Consider the following 7,697-nt stretch of genomic DNA (forward strand, 5'->3'; position numbering starts at 1 on the left):
TTCGTGTTTCCGTGGCGATACATTTGTTCATTTGGCTGAAATATTCCACAGTATAAAAAGCTCAAACGCGTCCATCTCCGTGGAGAATGTTCCGGAGTGCGGCTTTAACTTCACTTCATTTACACAGAATCACAGAGTTCCTGTTTCACCTCCGGAAAGTTCCAGAACAGAGCTTTAAATCACAAAAAAACCTGTAAAACGTGCCCGATTAAATAAATAAAAAGAACGACGGCGACGGGTTTCCGCTTCCCGTCGACTGCCGCCATTTGAGCGACTTTTCGAAGATCTACTTCAAACGGTGTAATATTCGATTGAATGGAAATTCGTCAGGTAACGTTCCAAAGCAAAGAGGCGTTTTCCGACGAGGGCGTAAACTTTTAAACAGTTGACTCACCTGCCGCTTTGCCGCACCTTGCCGCACCTGTGGTTTCTAGAATGTTCCGATGTCGTGAACTCAAACCGTCTTTTCGTTTCTTTTCCACCGTTTTGAATCAGTTTATTTTTTTTTTTCAAACCGTTAGTATTAATTTTTTTTTATTATTAGTGATTGCACTTCAGGTCTCGGGTTCGGGGAGTTTTTTTGTTTGTTTTTTTGATCTCGATGCTTCGCAGTGACGTGTTCCGCATGTATGTCTATGGCAGAAAGTCCAGCAGCTGAAAATGTGTGGTTTAAATCCGTTTTGTATCTGCTTTTTTCAGTTTTCAGACTCTTCTTCACGTGTTTTTGACGGGTTTCTGTGATGCGTAGTATCTGCTGAACGTTCCGCCGTAGAGGCACGTGTAGAACCCCCCCTCTCACTGCGGAGTATCCGTATCGGGGGCGGGATGGAGGGTTATTGTTGTTGGAGGAGGCGCTCGCTCTCGCTGCTCTGGGAGTCGGGGCTGCTGTCGGAGCTCGGGGCACGGACACACAAACCGAGCACCTCCTGAACTCTCACCGGCAACTCCTGAAACAAAGAGAGAGAGAGAGAGAGAAGGAGGGGGGGAGAAAAGAGGAGAAGAAGGTGTAGAAGAGGGAGAGAGAGAAAAGGGGTAAAAGAGAGGAAGAGAATGAAACATTAGAAGGTACAAAACAATTCTTCAGTTTTAGTTCTCATCTTGGCCGCCACATGTGAGTGTGTGTTCTGTGTGGTTCTGTGTGTTTTGTGTGTGTTCTGTGGGTTCTGTGTGTTTTGTGTGTGTTTTGTGTGTTTTTTGTTGTGTGTTTTTGTGTTCTATGTGTTCTGTGGGTTCTTTGAGTTCTGTGTGTTCTGTGTGTTCTGTGTGTGTTCTGTGTGTTTTTGTGTGTTCTGTGGTTGTTCTTTTGTGTTCTGTGTGTTCTGTGTGTTCTGTGTGTTCTGTGTTCTGTGTTCTGTGTGTTCTGTGTGTTCTGTGTGTGTGTGTGTTTGTGTGTTCTTGTGTGTTTTGTGTGTTCTGTGTGTTTTGTGTGTGTGTTCTGTGTGTTCTGTGTGTTCTGTGTGTTTTGTGTGTTCTGTGTGTTCTGTGTGTTCTGTGTGTTTCTGTGTGGTTCTGTGTTTCTGTGTGTGTGTTCTGTGTGTTCTGTGTGTTCGGTGTGTTCGGTGTGTTTTGTGTGTTCTGTGTGTTCTGTGTGTTTTGTGTGTGTTTTGTTTGTGTGTTCTGTGTGTGTTTTGTGTGTTCTGTGTGTTCTGTGTGTTCTGTGTGTGTGTTTTGTGTGTTCTGTGTGTTTTGTGTGTTCTGTGTGTTCTGTGTGTTCTGTGTGTGTTCTGTGTGTTCTGTGTGTTCTGTGTTCTGTGTTTGTGTGTTTTGTGTGTGTGTTCTGTGTGTGTTCTGTGTGTTCTGTGTGTTCTGTGTGTTTTGTGTGTTCTGTGGGTTCTGTGTGTTCGGTGTGTTCTGTGTGTTCTGTGTGTTCTGTGTGTTCTGTGTGTTTTGTGTGTTCTGTGTGTTCTGTGTGTTCTGTGTGTTCTGTGTGTTTTGTGTGTTTTGTGTGTTCTGTGTGTGTTTTGTGTGTGTTTGTGTGTGTTTTTGTGTGTTCTGTGTGTGTTCTGTGGGTTCTGTGTGTTTTGTGTGTGTTCTGTGTGTTCTGTGTGTTCTGTGGGTTCTGTGTGTTTTGTGTGTTCTGTGTGTTCTGTGTGTGTGTGTTTGTGTGTTCTGTGAGTTCTGTGTGTTCTGCCCCAGGGCGACTGTGGCTGCAGAAGAAGCCAACATCAACAAGTATGAAGACGTTTGAAGAGTGAAGTGTTTTAGAACAGACAGTGACAGTTTCAGCAGCTGATTTGTCAAAGGATCATTTCTGATGTAAACTGTAAAACTTTTCAAATACATTTGAATGAAATAAAGATCGACTTCTAGATGATATATATTTTAAATTAATTAATCACTGCATTTATACAGGACTTTTCCAGATGCCCAAAGTGTTTTACAGATCACTGTTCCTTCTCTCCACTCAGTGGTGGTAAACTCTTACTGTAGCCACAGCCGCCCTGGGGCAGACTGACAGCAGCGAGGCTGCCAATCTGCACCATTGGTCCCTCTGACCAACACTCACACACTCCACTTTCACACTACACAGTGTGGGTGAAGTGTTTTGCCTAAGAACACAACGGCAGTTTTTTGCCGCTGACGCCTCCTAAGGCTCCTGATTTTCCCAGAGTCTCCCATCGAAGTCCAGACCAAGACCCAGACCCAGACCACGACCCAGACCAAGACAGACCACAGACCCAGACCACGACCCAAGACCAAGACCCAGACCCAGACCAGACCAGACCAAGACCCAGACCACGACCGACCACGACCCAGACCAAGACCCAGACCCAGACCACGACCCAGACCACAGCCCAGACCAAGACCCAGACCAAGACCCAGACCAAGACCCAGACCACGACCACGACCCAGACCCAGACCACGACCCAGACCAAGACCCAGACAGACCAGACCACGACCAGACCAAGACCAGACCAGACCCCCAGACCCAGACCAAGACCAGACCCACGACCCAGACCAAGACCAGACCACCAGACCCAGACCACGACCCAGACCCAGACCCGACCCAGACCAAGACCCAGACCAAGACCCAGACCACCAGACCCAGACCACGACCAGACCCCAGACCCAGACCCAGACCCAGACCCAGACCAGACCCAGACCCAGACCAAGACCCCAGACCCAGACCCAGACCCAGACACGACCCAGACCCAGACCCAGACCAGACCCAGACCAGACCCAGACCACACCCAGACCAAGACCCAGACCAACGACCCAGACCACGACCCAGACCACGACCCAGACCAAGACCCAGACCCGACCAACGACCCAGACCACCAGACCCAGAGACCACGACCAGACCAGACCACGACCCAGACCAAGACCCAAGACCCAGACCCAGACCCAGACCAACGACACGACCAGACCAGACACGACCCAGACCAAGACCCAGACCACGACCCAGACCAAGACCCAGACCACGACCCAGACCCAGACCCAGACCCAGACCCAGACCCCCAGACCCAGACCCACGACCCAGACCAGACCCAGACCAAGACCCAGACCAGACCCAGACCCAGACCCAGACCACGACCCAAGACCCAGACCAAGACCCAGACCCACGACCCAGACCCAAGACCCAGACCAAGACCCAGACCACGACCCAGACCGACCCAGACCCAGACCAGACCAAGACCCAGACCCAGACCACGACCAGACCAAGACCAGACCCAGACCCGACGACCCAGACCAAGACCCAGACCAGACCAGACCCAGACCCAGACCAAGACCCAGACCAGACCCAGACCCAGACCCAGACCAGAGACCAGACCAGACCCAGACCAGACCCAGACCCAGACCCAGACCACGACCCAGACCAAGACCCAGACCACGACCCAGACCACGACCCAGACCAAGACCCAGACCACAACCCAGACCAGACCAGACCAAGACCCAGACCACCAGACCACCCAGACCAAGACCCAGACCAGACCCAAGACCAGACACGACCCAGACCAAGACCCAGACCACGACCCGACCACGACCCAGACCAGACCAGACCAAGACCAGACCAAGACCCAGACCAGACCAGACCAGACCAGACCCAGACCACGACCCAGACCACCCAGACCAAGACCCAGACCAAGACCCAGACCAAGACCCAGAGCTCTGAGCTTCTGAGATCTGACAGGATCAGACTTTGACACAATCATGGCCATAATAATAATAATAATAATAATAACAACAAGAATTCATCGGTTCTGACCCACATGAGTTTTAAACCAGGACTAAACCACAAACTGGGACAAATACTGACTTTAGACTAGGGATGGGCATGATTAGTCGATTAATCGATAATTAATCATTAAGAATTTCATCGATTACGTTCATTTTAATCGACAAACCGAATGTAGGTTGGTGTGTGTATCGTGACCTAACAGGTGTGTACATGTCGGTCAGTCTGCAACGTACTGAAGTGCAAATGCGAACGATGTGCAACGATGACTTGTCCATGTGCACAGTGGATAAAGCAGCACATATGTTTCTGTGTCCAGTGGGAAAAAGTTTTTCCAGGTGAGAGTCGCTCAATGTGGATGACGAGGCCCCGCCCCCCTCCCCCCGTACGCTGTCCTGGTTTTGACAAAACACAAATCTGGTCACACTGACCTGTATTCACCTGAGTCATGTCTTTTAATCCAACACAAGTTGAACCACATCAGCGACACAAGAGCTGGAGTTTTATCTTCACTTAGTTTATGTAAATTAGTGATGTGGTTTTAAGTTTTGTTTCTGTGAGATTTGAACAAAACTGAATTAAACACATTATAATGTCAAACAGCTGATGTGGATCTAGAGTCGTTATGTTTATATGTCGTAAAGTTGAATTTATTTATGCAAATTAGTGCAGATAGTAATAATAATGATGATCATTTTTATATAAAAACGTTAATGATTAATCGATAATCGATAATCGATCGTTAATGCTTCCGACGATCTATTAAGAAAATTTCATCGAATGCTCGTCCCTACTTTAGACTGGATCAAAATGAATCAAATGAAAATGTCATCAACATCAGGACATAACTGAACCAAAACCAGGACTAAACCAGGACTAAACCAGAACCAAACTGAGGGTTCTTTCACACCAAACGCAGTTGTTGCACCAAACGTTCCTTTATAACCAGAAGCTCTCAGTCTGGTTTGTTTTCTTTGGTGTGAAAGCTTCACTCGCTCTTGGATCTGCACTAAATCAAACAACCGAGACTCAAAAAAAAAAAAAAAAAAAGTGGTCCGTGTCCGTCTTGGACATACGACAATTGGACCAGTTTTGGTGAGTTTGCAGGTGTGACAGGTCCACACTGGAGTCTAGACACGTCAGAAGAACTATTTTATTGTCTGGAGTGGAACAAATAATCAAACTAACGGTGTGAAATCGTCTTAAGTCTATCATCAGGACTAGACCGGGCTCACACCAGGACCCGACAGGGACAGGTGTGAACACGTCCTCGGAGTGCAGAAGCCCAGAGGCGACGCCACGAGGAAAAAAAACGGGTCAAACTAAACAAGAACAAAGAGATTCTCTGCTTTGAGAAACGTGAAACTCCAAAGAGGATCGACAAAAAGAGAAAGAGCTACACCAGAACAGACCTGCCCCTGCCCCTGAGCTTCTGGCCCTATGTCCTCAAATTTTACTGCAGAAATCTAAAGCTTTGAGATCTTTTAAACCGGAAACACTGGAGGAACCACATGAATAAATCTCTAAGTGGTACTTGGTTTGTCAGCGGTGATTCAGATTTTATTGTGTTGGTCCTTTTTAAGATGATCGTGAACAAAAGAATCTAAAGCTCAAAATGTTCCTGCACATTCATTAAAGAGCTTTCACGGAAAAACAGTTCACGGCCGAGCACTTGAAAATAAACCAAATATAAAAGAGTCTGCGCGTTTAAAGAGAATGAAAGTGGGACGTACTTTGCAGGAGAGCAGCTGCAGGTAGATGGCCTCAGCTCCACGCAGAATCGACTGGAGGTCCAGCTTCATGGTCAACTCGTTTATGTGCTGAAAACAAGAACAAACGCAAGAGAGAGAGAGAGAGGTTTAATGCCACACACAGCATGTTTAAGCTCGGTGTTAAAGTGTTATTGGTTTGAGGAGGGTGAGGAACATGTTTTCAAGGGTTAGTACGTTTATAGTGTGTGTTTTTAATGTGTTTTAGGTAGTGTTACTTTTGTGTGGAAGGACAGGTTTTCAATGAGATTTGTTCATGTTTTCAATGTTTTAAGTGTGTGTTTTAAGCGTGTTTTAAGTGTGTTTTAGTGTTTTAAGTGTGTTTTTAAGTGTTTTTGTTTTTAAGTGTGTTTTGTTTTAAATGTTTTAAGTGTTTTAAGTGTGTTTTAAGTGTGTTTTGAGTGTGTTTTAAGCGTGTTTTAAGTGTGTTTTAGTGTGTTTTAAGTGTGTTTTAAGTGTGTTTTAAGCATGTTTTTAAGCGTGTTTTAAGTGTGTTTTAAGTGTTTTAAGCGTGTTTTAAGTGTGTTTTAAGCAGGGTGTTTTATTGTGTTTTAAGTGTGTTTTAAGCGTGTTTTAAGGGTGTTTTATTGTGTTTTAAGTGTGTTTTAAGCGTGTTTTAAGTGTGTTTTGAGTGTGTTTTAAGCGTGTTTTAAGTGTGTTTTGAGTGTGTTTTAAGCGTGTTTTAAGGGTGTTTTAAGCATGTTTTAAGCGTGTTTTGAGTGTGTTTTAAGCATGTTTTAGCTCGGTGTTAAAGTGTTATTGGTTTGAGGACGGTGAGGAACATGTTTTCACTGAGGTGTGTACATTTTGTGAATGTTTTAGTACGTTTATAGTGTGTGTTTTTAATGTGTTTTAGGTGTTACTTTCAGACTGTGTGGAAGGACAGGTTTTCAATGAGATTTGTTCATGTTTTAAGCATGTTTTAAGTGTGTTTTGAGTGTGTTTTAAGCGTGTTTTAAGTGTGTTTTAGTGTGTTTTAAGTGTGTGTTTTAAGCGTGTTTTAAGGGTGTTTTATTAAGTGTGTTTTAAGTGTGTTTTAAGCGTGTTTTAAGGGTGTTTTATTGTGTTTTAAGGGTGTTTTTAGTGTGTTTTAAGCGTGTTTTAAGTGTGTTTTGAGTGTGTGTTGAGTGTGTTTTAAGCGTGTTTTAAGGGTGTTTTAAGCATGTTTTAAGCGTGTTTTGAGTGTGTTTTAAGCATGTTTAAGCTCAGTGTTATAGTGTTATTGGTTTGAGGACGGTGAGGAACATGTTTTCACCGAGGTGTGTACATTTTGTGAATGTTTTAGTTGTGTTTTAGTGTTGTTTTAGTGTGTTTTAGGTGTTGGAAGACTGTTGGAAATACAGTTTTGTTCTGTGATTTTTTTAAGCATGTTTTAAGCATGTTTTAAGCATGTTTTAAGTGTGTTTTAAGCGTGTTTTGAACATGTTTTGTGGCGTTACTTTGAGGATGGTGTTGAAGTCGTGGTCAGAGCCGATCAGTTCTCCTCTCTGAGACTCTGAGAAGATGGAACAGGCCAGTTCTCCTCTCTGGGAGTTCTACAGTGGAAGGGTCCACAGGCTGGACCAGAACTGGACAGCACCTGCTACCTGGACTGCTACTGCTATGCTACCTACTGCTACTGCTACTGCTACTGCTCTACTGCTACTGCTACTGCTACTGCTACTACTACTACTCGCTTGTTTTTTCTTCTGAAGCTGGAAAAGGCAGTTGCCCTAAACTTTGGGTCTTAAGCAGGTTTGACGGAGCAGCAC

At 45.2% G+C, this 7,697-nt stretch overlaps 1 long non-coding RNA gene across 1 annotated transcript; it reads right to left on the reverse strand.

Moving 5' to 3' along the window:
• Positions 1 to 432: 432 nt before the first annotated feature.
• LOC129408597 (uncharacterized) lies at positions 433 to 7,443 on the reverse strand. The gene is made up of 3 exons (XR_008632026.1): positions 7,386 to 7,443; positions 5,911 to 5,997; positions 433 to 947 (listed from the first exon to the last, which is right to left on the reverse strand). It is a non-coding gene; the product is annotated as an uncharacterized LOC129408597 (long non-coding RNA).
• Between the last annotated feature and the right edge of the window lie 254 nt (positions 7,444 to 7,697).

The sequence above is a fragment of the Boleophthalmus pectinirostris genome, unplaced genomic scaffold (genome assembly GCF_026225935.1).
Source record: "Boleophthalmus pectinirostris isolate CB_2022bp ecotype Guang Dong unplaced genomic scaffold, ASM2622593v1 HiC_scaffold_17, whole genome shotgun sequence".
NCBI classification, from domain to species: domain Eukaryota; kingdom Metazoa; phylum Chordata; class Actinopteri; order Gobiiformes; family Gobiidae; genus Boleophthalmus; species Boleophthalmus pectinirostris.